Here is a 12,491-nt window from a genome sequence, read left to right on the forward strand (position 1 = left end):
CTTTAAAAAGAAAAGGTATATGTTACATGTATATGAAAATTTTAGTAACCTTTTGAAGAGTATATTTTGAATTTTGGCATACAGAAAGGATTTTGGAAGTCAACTAAAGGGGAAAAAAATAAAGTAGATTTTTGACCCAAGGAAGAAATTTTAGAGCTGGAATGTCTGAGAACTTAGAGATGTGAGGTGACTTGTCCAAGGTTAGAACCAGGTCTCCTAACATGGCATCAAAAATTCTCCTACAAAATATATTGTTCATATTATGTGTTGTGCCTGATCTACCTTTTGTTACTACATGTAATTCTTATGGCTGGAGCTTAGCATGTCTACAGTTAATGGCAAAATTATTTTGACTCAGTGATAAAGAATGAACCCTGGCTTAAAGTTTGTTCCACAGTTTTAAAGGTATTATTAAATGTTTTTTTTTAATTTGCTGCTATGTATTTACAATGCATGGGCTTTATTTAAACCTGTTTGTTCCATCTCAAATCAAGCACTCTGATTATGAACCTAGAAACATACTTAAGCACATGTTTTCTAAGATTTAACTACTACTCTTTATCTGTGTGACTTTAAATGGTTATGAGTGCAGATGGAGGATAATAAAGAAATGATTGTCATTCTCCAACCTTACATTTGGGGGACTCTAAATCTCTTTTGTTATTGAGTATTCACCAAAAAGTTCATGTTGTTCTTTTTGCATTTAAATGTACCTATACTGCTTTCTTTTTATGAAAGCAAAATTCCCTAGGGTGAGAATACCTGTGCCTAAAAACCACAGCTAACTGATATTCTTTTCTATTTCTCTAATTGAAACTATTTGTCTTCTTGTCCTCACGGGTGAATTTGAAATTCCACATGGTTTACCTTGGCAATTGCAAGGATCCACAGGAGCATTTCAAGTAAGCTTTGGGATAGTTGGACTCAGATGAAATTGCCTGAACTGCTGTGGGTGTGGTGTATTCTAGAGGAGACCACTAAAGAATTTCATTGTGCCTGTGTAAAAAAGGATACTTGTTTAGTGTGCTCCACATAGAAAAATTCACTTTGTTTTTGTATGTCCCTTATGAAAAGGAGGATATTTTGTGCAGACCTCAGAAGAGTGGTCTGATGAATTGAAGCAATCAGTGGAAGAGTTCCAACCCAGTATAGTTTTTTTTTTTTCATTTGGGAAAGAGGCAATGCCAAGTTGACTCCAAGTACCAAATCCTGATAGGGAGAGCTCTACATCATCTGAAAGCTCCCTATGGACCAGGTTTTTTTTTCAGATTTCCATTTTTTTAAACTTTCATCTTTCATTTGCTTCATGGTTGAGAAAGGCCCTATGAGGCTAAGCAAGCCAATATATTTAGCAAACTTTGTAAAATGCTTCGTATTTTGTTGACTTATTAAGGGAACATTGTTCAATGTTCCTTGTTCTATCTCTAAAACTTTGAATTTGAAGATAATTGATTTTCAACTGTACATGTGGAACTTTATGTAACATAACAGTAGTTTTGAGATTTAGCTGTATGGCTGGGGAAGCAAGTTTAAAAAAAATGCTTATGCTTGCTCAGAAAATATAGAGAACTATCCTGAATTGGGAAGCAGACTGTGAAAAAAAAATGTACCCCTGCCTATTTGAATCACAATATTTAGACAGCAGAGTTTTTACAAAGGAACTATACTCACACATATAATATGTATATATAAATATATTTATGTACATGGGTGTCTGTGCATATATGTAACATATACATATACACGTATGTATGTAAAATTCCAAAGATATTATTGCAAATATACCAATATACTCCTTTAGATTGGAGACATAATTCCCCTTCCTCCTACACCATCTCATTCTCTGGGAAGAGGAATGGGCTTAGATTCACAGTTGGAGCATGGTCTCATGTTTGAGTCCAAACCAAATACTAGGCACTCTGGTTTCTCAGGGTTTCCCATGCTGAGGTGACTGTCTGTAACACCCCACCTGCAATCTTGGTTTGGCTTTTGCTATGCCTCAAACTCCTGGTTCTGTGGGGATCACTTCAGCCAGCTGAAATTGAAGACAAATCATACAGACCAAAAACAAACACCCCCGCTGCTTATAGCCAGCAGTGAAAGAGTAGGAGCAGAGTAAGAAAAGTTCTTCCTTTTGCACTAGTTCAGTTCATGATGTCCATGCTGGATTGGGCATGATAGCTAGGAGCACATCCAGAAAGATGGCAAAAAGAGTGCCTAGTTTGATCCTATCAGTTTCAAAGATGCCAGCAGCTAATCAATGGATGCTATCAACACTTCAGTTCTTCAGTGATAAAATTCCCTTTACCACTGTAGATCATTACATTCTCTTCAACTTATAGTCTTAAGAGATTTTCTTAGGGTCATGTGAGGTTAAATGACTTGTCCATGATCATACAGAAAGTATGTGTCAGAGGAAGAACATAAACCCATTTATTCCTAATTGTGTGACTAACACTCTTATCCATTTCACCATATTGCATCAACAGCATGTTTGGATCTTTCTATGGAGAATAATATTTTGCTCAATATAAGGAAATACACCTTAAACATTATATCTGTATGAAAAAAGGTATGGGCTGCTTCATAAGTGTTCAATTACCCTTCAAACAGAGAATAAATGTGTACTTGAAGAAATTTTGTGGAAGGGATTAATTCATTAGGGTGGAACAGAGGGAGATGCAATATAATTCTAAAATTCATAATCCATTTTCACTAAGCAAAGGAATAAAGTAAACAAATTTAAGTGGAATCATTAAGATTTAAGTTCAGGGTATAAAGGTTTCTTGTAATGATGATTTTTGCATTTAGAACTGGAGAGATTTTAAGATAGGCAAAGTTACATAAACAAATATAGCATATAAAATGCTATAACCTTTCTTTCTCTTTCTTTCTTTCTTTCTTTCTTTCTTTCTTTCTTTCTTTCTTTCTTTCTTTCGTTCTTTCTTTCTTTCTTTCTTTCTTTCCTTCTCTCCCTCCCTCTCTCTCTCTTTCTCTCTTCCTCCCTCCCTCCCCCCTCTCTTTCTTTCTTTCTAGCAAATGATCACATTTCCAAAACTAGCTTGTCTGATTAAGTAAATTAAGGGGCTCAAGATACCAGGAACACAGAAAAGTTGGAAGTAACTTTATATTATTCATAAGATCTTTCACACTAATCTTCACCATTTGTCACTTATCATGGCCAATTCTAATAGTCAGCCTACTAGTATGTTATTTATGTGGTAAAAATTAGGTGTCAGGGTTGATAGAGTGCGGGACTTGGAGTCAGAAAAAACCAAGCTCAAATCAAGATCCAGACGGACATTTACAAACTTTGTGACCCACTGTAAGTCATTTAACCTTTATTTGCCTTGGTTTATGTAAAATGGGGACAAGAACAGCAGTTGCCTCTTCAAGTTGTCATGAATACCTACATACATACACACATACACACACATACAGAGAGAGAGTATCAATTACTTTGCACAACATAAAGCACATATGTAGCTACCTAATATGAACAACAAAAAATCACCCAGAATAATACTTTTGTTTGAGCTTAGAAGGTCACAGCTCAAATTTTAGTTCTATTACTTATTTGCTATGTGACTAGTGACAAGCAAGTCAATTAGATATCTCTACCCCTTTTTAACTGTAAAAAAGAAATTATGTCTGTCTATATAAAGATATTTCTATATAGTAATTAGTACATCATAAAGTTCTTATGATAGAACAGTGTTATGATACAAAGCACTAGAAAAGCAGTAAGTAGTAGTAGTGGTGGTGGTGGTAGTAGTAGTAGCAGTAGTAATAGTAGTAGTTGTACCAAACTTCAGGGTAACTTGAAAGGAGAAATAATTGTGATTTTTAGGTCCTATTTTCTTTGTCTGCAGCTCTGTATCAGTTCCATATTAAGGATGCTTAAAGTAATTAGGTAAATAATGAATCCTTTAAAAAAATATAATTGCTAAATTTACATTTGACTTAATTGAGACTTTTCCTTTCCCTCTATCATATTATTTCTTTTCTCCAAAACACAGTTTCCTTTTCTGTTAAATAGGAAGGCAAAATAATATTATTTCTAAGGTTCTTTGCAATTCAATGATTTTGTGACCTCTATGAGACTCCTGGCTTGATCACATCAAGTAAATATGGGGCAAGTGATAGGATAGAATTGGGAAATAACAACATCGGTAAGTCAGGAAACGTTTGCAAAGGAAGCCCTAAGCAAACATATGCCTGACTTTGATGGGTGTGAAGTCTCTGTGACAAGACCAATTTAAAAACAGTGATAAATCTAACAAACACCAAGCACAGACCTGTGCAGAAAATGTTGACCTATGTCAATAAAAAGATGAACTAGGGTTAAATATTCCATGCAGTTGCTCTGTGAAATGGAAAATATGATTTTGTAGCTACTGCTGTCTTCTGCCCATGAGAACTGATGACCCATATTCTGTCTTGTACTATTAAACTTTTCCTCTGTTCCCTTTCAGCTCACCCATGCCTCATTTTTTTTTTACCAAATAAAATACAGTACTATAAAAGTTGATTGTAATAGTGCACAGCACTGAATACCCAATTCATTTTTCCATTGAAATTTTATTTTAAAATTGAAGTCTCTTTTGCTAATTGTATTAACATTTAGTCACTTGTTGACTTCATTAAACCCTTATAACAAGCATTTAAAATTTATTTCAAAGAGACTTCTATTTATCCAGTGAGATTTTTTGATCATTTTCCTACTGAAATGTGCCCTGAAAACAAAGCCTTCTCATTTTGTTTTTTTGTTTGTTTGTTTGAGATTGCCTCACTTATTTGATTTATTTATCTCTTCAGCTCATGGAATGTTTGAATTTCAGAAAACTCAATACTCGGCTGAGTTACAATTTGATCAATTTTTTTTTTATATCCACACTTGTCCAAATTAGTAATGATCATAGAGTCTGTGTTCTAGAGGGCCAATAAAATGCTTTTTGAGGATATTAATTTTGTGACTCCACAGAATTCAATACAGAGCCTCTCTGAAGAGTGAAATTATTCCATATGCTTCTCATAATTTTTGTCTAAGAGATAAGTGATAGCATCACTTCAACCAGAAGATATGCTTCAAGACAAAGTAGAACATTACAAAGATAATGAACAGAACTTACATCATTAGATTTAAATGATACTAACATTACTAATAAAAATAAACTGTGTCTCTTGGGATATCAAAATAAGAAAAAAACACTTTTCAAAAAGAAAATATAGCACTGATAATATTTTATTTTATTTTTAGACTGAGTCAGTTGACACTAAAGAAATGAAATTATTGAAAAAAACAGAAATTAACACCTATGAACATATAGCTCCTTTAATTCATATACGTATATATGTGATATGTGTATATATATATGCACATACATAGATACATATATGTGTATGTATATATATATATATATATATATATATATATATATATATATATATATTTCTTTTTCTATCCATTGTAGTTATTTTAGGTTATTGTGATGATCCAACTCTAGTATTAAACTCAAACAGAAAAGATCCCTGGAGGCCATGTATTGGCTTAAAAATTATATTTTTATTTATTTAGTTAAATATGTTTCAATTATAGCTTAGTTAGTCCAGCAACACTAAGGATTTTGAGGGGGCTGTGGAAGTGATTATTATGGCCTGGTGAGTTTGACACCCCTGAATCCAATCCACTGTTCTGTTGTCACAATTGAGTCATAAAGAGACATAATCTGAGATCATGTTTGCACATGATCATAAGATGGATGCCAGGAGTGGAAACTGCTTTCATTTATGACTGTAGTATGTAGGTTGTTAAGACAAATACTCTATTCTTCTGACACGCAATGCCTTGAGAAGACCACCAAACTGGGCCTTCCACTTTCCCTCTTAAACCTCTGCAGTGTGGCTTTCTATCTCATCAATCAAGTAAAACTGCTATTTCCAAAGTTATCAGTGTTCTCTTAATTGCCAAAGTAATTTTTCTTAGTCCTCTTACTTCTTGCTCTTTTTGAATTCTTTGTTTCTGTCAATCACACTCTTCCACCCAATAGTCTTTTTTTTGGTAAATTTTTAATGCTACTCTCTTACTTCTCTCCTTAATCAATGATATGATCACTAAGTAGGTGTGTTCTTAAAGGTTTTATCCTAGACTGGTTTCTCTCTCTCTCTCTCTCTCTCTCTCTCTCTCTCACTCTCTCTGTCTCTCTTATTCTCTCTCTCTCTCTCTCTCCCCCCCCCCTCTCTCTCTCCCACCCCTTCTCTCTCTCATTTCCCTCTGTGATCTCATCAATTCTAATGGATTAAATTACAGTCCATATCAGTATGATTATCCAATCAATTTATATATTATGACTTCCAGTCTCAAATCTCCAACAACCTACTGTACACTACAAACTAGATCTCCTGTGGATACCACATATGCAGCATGTTCAAATCCAAAGTCCCTATCTCCCTCTTCCAATACTACCATCTTCTTCACTTCACTATTGTTGTTGAAGCCAGTCATCAAGGCTCCCAGCTTACATGAAATCCTTGCCTTGTCATTCTCTATCATTCCCCCACATGTAATTTGCCAAATTCTCTCACTTCTACTTCTATAATATCTCTTGTGCATTCTTCTTCCCTTCCTCTGACAATCCAATGACTGCACTACAGATCCTCAGGTCTTTATTTCTGGAATATTGAAATAACCTTCTGGTTGGTCTCACTAGTCTAGTCTACTGTACACTCAGGTATCAAATCAGATAGCTCTGACCATATCATTTCCCTCTAAACCTCATTCATCAAAGTCTTGTAGCTCCCTACTTATTTGTACCCAATTGCTTACAGTATATCTGCCTGTCTCCACCATTAGACTGTGAACTTCTTGGAAGCAAGGATTTCTTTTTTCCTGCCTTAATTTGTACCCCAGTACTGAACACAATTCTTAGGAGATAGCAGGTCTTTAAAAAATGACTATTAATTTGGCTTTACTTTTCCTGATATCCTGTCCTGAGAATCTGCAATTTTAAATGGATTTAATACTCATTGAAAATGCTTTTATTTCTTTTTTAAAAAATATTTATTTATTTTTAGCTTTCAAAATTCAGTTGCACAAGTTATTGAGTTTTACATTTTCTCCACCTCCCTGCCCCAACACCTCCTGAAGATGACATGCAATCTGATATAGGCTCCATATATACATTCATATTAAAGATATTTCACATTAATCTTGTTGTAAAGAAGAATTAGAACCAATGGGATGAAGCATGAGAAAGAAGAAACAAACAAACAAAAAAGAGAGCAAAGAGTGGGCTTTGACCTGCATTCAGACTCCACAGTTCTTTCTCTGGATGTGGATAGCATTTTCCATCATGAGTCTTTTTGGAGTTGTCTTAGAACCTTGCATTTGCTAAGAAGAGCTAAGTGTATTAAAGTTCCTTATCAAACATGTGGCTGTAACTGTATACAATGTTCTCCTGTTGTACTCACCTCACTCAGCATCAGTTTTTTTTGATGGTAAAAAATATGCATATGTGCATTTACTGTTGTAATAAAAAATAGAAATTAATGGAGTATACATTAATTTGGGAATGTTTATTTTTATTTTACAACACTCAGTTCCACAAGTTTTTGAGTTCCAAATTTTCTCTCCCTACCTCTTCTTCCCCCTCCCCTCCATGATGGCATGTAATCTGATATAGGTTTTACATAGACCTTCACATTAAACTTATTTAAACAGTAGTCAAGTTGTAAAGAATTGTAACCAATGGAAAGAATCATGAGAAAGAAGATCAAAACCAGAAAAGAAGTAAAAAGGAAACAAAAAGAGAGAGAGCAAATAGTTTGCCTCAATCTGCATTCAAACTCTATGATTCTTTCTCTGTATGTGACTAGATTTTTCCATCAAGTCTTTTGGAGCTGTCTTTGAGCCTTCTATTGCTGAGAAGAGCCAAGTCTATCAAACTTAGTCATCACAGAAATCATGTGTCTGTAATAATGTATAATATTCTCTTCGTTCTGCTGCCCTCACTCAGCATCAGATCACATGAGTTTTCCAGGTTATTATGAAGTCTATCTGCTCCTCTTTTCTTATAGCACAATAATATTCCATTACAGTCATTTACCACAACTTGTTTAGCCATTCCTCAATTGATGGGCATCCCTTTGATTTCCGATTCTTTGCCACCACAAAAAGAGCTGCTATAAATACTTTTGTTTACACAGGTCCTTTTCCCACTTGTGTGATCTCTTTGGGGTACAGCCCTAGAGGTGGTATTGCTTGATCAAAGGCTACACACATTTTTATAGCCCTTTGGGTATAGTTCCAAATTGCTCTCCAGAATGGCTGGATCAGTTTACAGCTCCACCAAGATGTAAGTGTTCCTATTTTCCCATATATTCTCCAACATTTATCATTTTCCTGTTTTGACATGTTTGCCAATCTGATAGGAGAGAATTGGTACCTAAAAGTTGGTTTGATTTGCATTTCTCTAATCAATAGAGATTTAGAGTATTTTTCATATGACTATAGATATCTCTAATTTCTTCCTCTGAAAACTGCTTGTTCATATCCGTTGACCATTTCTCAACTGGGGAATGTCTTGAATTCTTATGAATTTGACTAATTTCTCTGTATATTTTAGAGATGAGGCCTTTATCAGAGGCACTGTCTGTAAAAGTTCTCTCTCAATTTTTTTCTTCCCTCCTAATCTTTGTTGCATTGGCTTTGTTTGTACAAAAACTTTTCAATTTAACACAGTCACAATTATCAATTTTGCATTTTGTACTGCTTTCTATCTCTTGTTTGGCCATAAATTTTTCTTTTCTCCATAAATCTGACAGGTAAACTATTCCTTGCTCTCCCAAATTGCTTATAGAATCAGCCTTTATTCCTAAATCATGTACCCATTTGACTTTATTTTTGTATATGGTGTAAGATATTGGCTTATGCCCAGTTTCTGCCATATTATTTTCCAGTTTTCCCAGCAGTTTTTATGAAAAAGTGAATTCTTAACCTAAAAAATGGACTCTTTGGGTTTATCAAAGAACAGTTTGCTATAGTCATTGAGTACTGCTTCTTGTGTACCTAATCTATCCCACTGATCGACTACTCTATTTCTTAGCCAGTACTGAGTAGTTTTGATAATTTTTTGCTTTATAGTACAATTTAATATGTCTTTCCAGGTTTTTCTGAAGTCCCCATGCCTAACATTTTTATAGCAAAATAGTATCTTATTATATTCATACACCACAACTTTTTCAGTCATTCCCCAGCTGATGGATTTCCCCTCAGTTTCCAGTTCTTTACCACCACAAAAAAGTTGCTATAAATATTTTTTGTGCATGTGGGTCCTTTTCTCTTTTTTTATGATCTCTTTGGAATACGGCCCTAGGAGTAGTATTGTTGGGTCAAAGGGATGGACATTTTTATAGCCCTTTGGGCATAGTTCCAAATTGCTCTCCAAAATGGTTGGAACAGTTCACAACTGCACCACTGATGCATTAGTGCTTCAATTTTCCCACATCTTCTCTAGCATTTATTATTTTCCTCTTTTGTCATGCTAGTCAATTTGATAGGTGTGATGTAGTACCTCAGAGTTGTTTTGATTTTCATTTCCCTAATCTATAGTGATTTAGAGAACTTTTTTCATGTGACTATGGATAGCTTTAATTTCTTCATCTGAAAACTGCCTGTTCATATCCTTTGACTATTTCTCAATTGGGGAATGATTTGTGTTCTTGTAAATTTTACTCAGTTCTCTGCATACTTTAGAAATGAGGCCTTATCAGAGACACTGGTTGTAAAAATTCTCTCTCAATTTTCTGCTTCCCTCCTAATTTTTGTTGTATTGGCTTTGTTTGTATAGAACTTTTCAATTTAATGTAATAAAAATTATCCATTTTGTATTTCATAATATTCTCTATCTCTTGTTTGGTCATAAATTATTCCATTATCCATAAATCTTACAGGTTAACTATTTCTTGCTCTCCTAATTTTGCTGATAGTATCAGCCTCTATATCTAACTAGTGAACACCTTTTGACTTTATTTTGGTATGTAGAATTGGCCTATGCATAGTTTCTGCTGTACTATTTTCCGGTTTTCAAGCAGATTTTGTCAAATAATGACTTCTTTTCCCAGAAGCTAGTGTCTCTGGGTTTATCAAACAGTAGATTACTATAGTCATTGATTGCTGTGTCTTGTGTACCTAACCTATCCAGTGATCCAACACTCTATTTCTTAGCCAGTACCAAGTACTTTTGATGATTGCTGTTTTATAATACAAATTAAGAATTGATATGGCTAGGCCACTTTCCCTAACATTTCTTTTCATTAATTCCTTCGATATTCAAGATTTTTTTTCTCCCAGAAGAATTTTATTATTTTTTCCAGCTCTAAAAAATATTTTTTTGGATAAGTAAATTAATTCAGGTAGAATTGTCATTTTTATTTTGTTAGCTCAGCCTAACCATGAGAAACTGAGTTTTTCCAATTATTTACATCTCACTTTATTTGTGTGAAAAGTGTTGTGTAATTGTCTTCATATAATTCCTGGGTTTGTTTTGGCAGGCAAACTCCCAAATGTTTTCTAGTGTCCATAGTAGCTATAAATGGAATTTCTCTTTCTATTGGGCTTTCTTAGTAATATATAGAAATGCCAATGATTTATGTGGGTTTATTTTATATCCAGCAACATTGCTAAACCTCTTTTATTATTTCATTAAGTTTTTTTCTTGATTCTCTGGGATTCTCTAAGTATATCATCATATCATCTCCAAAGAATAATAGCTTTGTTTCTTCTTTACCTATTGTAATTCCTTCAATTTTTTTTTCTTGTCTTATTGCTAAGGCTAATGTTTCTAATATCATGTTGAAAAACAACGGTGATAATGAACATCTTTATCTCATACTCCGCCACACCAGCTTTTAACTTATCCCTAATACATATAACACTTGCTGATGGTTTTAGGTGGATGCTACTTTTGATTTTAAAAATGACTCCACTTATTCCTGTGCTTGCTAGAGTTTTAATAAGATTAAGTGTTGTATTTTAGCAAAACCTTTTTCTACATTTATTGGGATAGTCATATAGCTTCTGTTATATTGTTATGATCAGTTATGCTGATCATTTTCCTAATATTGTAACAGCCCTGTATTCCTTGAATAAATCCTACCTGGTCATAGTGTATTATTTTTTGATAACTTGCTATGTGTCTTTTGCTAATTTTTTTTTAAAAATTTTGCGTCTATATTCATTAGGGAAATTGATCTATAATTTTCTTTTTCTTTTTTCAGTCTTCCTGGATTAAGTATTAGTACATTTTTTGTATCATAATCAGAATTTGGTAGGGCTCCCTCTTTGTTTATTTTCCTAAATTGTCTATAAAGTGTTGGAATTAATTGTTCTTTAAATGTTTGATGGAGGCAGAGCCAAAATTGTGGAGTAGGAGAGCCTTGATTGAGTTCTCCCCCCCAAACCCCTTGAAATACCTGTAAAAATGATTCTAAATAAATTCCAGAGCAGCAGAAGCCAGAAAATGATAGAGTGAAGCAGATTTCCAGCCCATGACAATCTGGAAGGACAACAGGAAGGGTCTATTGCATCAGGCTCATAATTGAGTGTAGGCCAGCATGGGCCATACTAGTACAGATGGGACTGGAGCAGGCCTCAGGGCACTGAATCACAGGACCTGCTGCACTTTCCAGACTTCTCAACCCCCAAACACCAAAGACAGTTTTGAAAATCACTGGGAAAGGTTTCTCACTTGGGTGAGAGGGGAATGGGGTCCAGCTCCAGCCCCACCCCCAGGGCAGTGGTAGCCACTGAATCATCAGAAGCTGCTTCTAGAGCTCTCCACCCACAGACAATGGGGGAAATCAAGCAGCTGATCTGGTGTTGTAACAACTCAGCTAGCAGCTTCGGGGGGGGGGGGGGGTGGCGTAAAACCAACAACAACCAGCTCCATGAATGCTGCAAGTCCAGGTTCTTTTGATCTGCTTTACTAAGGAAAGCAACTTTAAGGGGTTAACAATCTTATTTTAATGCAGTATACAAATATTCATTTAGTTCAGGGGAAAAAGCCAACACCCTGAACTTCAGAGCAAATACAAACAAATTACAAACATCAGCAGACCTTGTCTGATTCAAATCTTCAGGCATAGTTGCCAGAGTTTAACAAAGTCCAAACATCTGGGTTTACAAGCTGGAGGGCTCTTAACTACAGCTGCCCAGAGTCTCCACATCTGCCCATTGCCAAGAGTGAGAGCCCTAAGCAAATAGCTCTGTCTTCCCTTTTTATGCACTCTTTAGCCATCATCAAAAGTCATCTGAACGACCAGAACTTGAGCTCTTACTATTAGATCTTGTCTTAGCAGCTCCCCCTAAGACCCTGAGGGTTCACACCCACATTGGCTTAGCATCTAACAGCTAGGGGTTTTGGGCCTACTTGGGAGCAAAGATATCATCAGACCTCCCTTCATGGGCACCACCTGGAGCCCCACCTTAGTTA

This window comes from Trichosurus vulpecula, chromosome 4 (assembly GCF_011100635.1).
Source record: "Trichosurus vulpecula isolate mTriVul1 chromosome 4, mTriVul1.pri, whole genome shotgun sequence".
NCBI classification, from domain to species: Eukaryota; Metazoa; Chordata; class Mammalia; order Diprotodontia; family Phalangeridae; genus Trichosurus; species Trichosurus vulpecula.